General features: G+C 28.9%; 1 protein-coding gene across 1 annotated transcript in view; it reads right to left on the minus strand.

Moving 5' to 3' along the window:
* LOC107590311 (guanine nucleotide exchange factor VAV3-like) overlaps positions 1-1,076 on the minus strand; it is a 70,881-nt gene that overhangs the window by 54,930 nt on the left and 14,875 nt on the right. The window lies entirely within an intron of this gene.

Genomic DNA, 1,076 nt, shown 5'->3' on the forward strand with positions numbered 1-1,076 from the left:
TGCTCATATAAAGTTCATACATTGTCATTTACATGCTCATGAAAAAAAATATTCAAACAGAAAATAATTTTCAAAAATTATTAGATTTTGTTTTACACCAAAACTGCCATAATATTTAAAAATTATTTTCTGTTTAAATATTTTTTTCATGGGCCTGTAAATGACAATGTATGAACATGTATGATATGTAGGATGTGTATCATATATGAGCATGTAAAACATTTTCATTTTTTCATTTTTTTTTAATTTTTCCCCATCCTAGCAATTATTTCAATAATCAAACATAATTGTCATAATCAAAATAATAATTACTTTAAATAACATAAAGAACAGGAAGGGACCTCACTTGAGTTTTGAGAAGACAGGTTTGAAATTAGCAAAACTTCTACATTCTTTATATTCCGAGAGAAAGAAAAAATTCCTCACAAAAATGCACTTTAAAAATCACCTTTCCAAAATAGAAATCACTCATTAGTATATAATACTGATTATATAATGCAATATAATTAATATAATTCTACAGAATAGTATGACTTATTATTTTTAAACATTCTCAAATTCAATTAAACATGAAGGCATATGAGAACTATAACTAAAAAACATATTGGAAATCCAGACTAAATGCAGACAAGCCAGCATCAAGCTTTTTAAAATGTAATTTTCCATTCTTATTTCATGCAATACTTGCTTTGAATCATGACTAATGAGTTTCCCAAACAGCAAAAGACTGGCGAACATCCAAACACATTCATTTATAGAGTGAAATGAGATGAGTCTCCAACACAAGCTGTCATATTACAGTTTTTCTGAATTGCTAAAAACACATTTCTTGAAACCACCACTCATTTTCTCAAAACCTTAAACACAAATCCGAATACTCAAACTAAATTCACGAAACCTCTGACTCTTCCATCAAAATCAAACAATCGCTGCAAAACCATTTCACTTGCACTCAAAACCAAATGGTGCTCTCAGATCGCACACACATGAGTCAATAAAATAAACACTACAGAGCATTCATTAGACACTACAGAGAAAAATGGAGAACACAGCATCCAGAACATTACAGAAAAAAA

Source organism: Sinocyclocheilus grahami, unplaced genomic scaffold (assembly GCF_001515645.1).
Source record: "Sinocyclocheilus grahami isolate Dianchi unplaced genomic scaffold, SAMN03320097.WGS_v1.1 scaffold126.1, whole genome shotgun sequence".
NCBI lineage: Eukaryota > Metazoa > Chordata > Actinopteri > Cypriniformes > Cyprinidae > Sinocyclocheilus > Sinocyclocheilus grahami.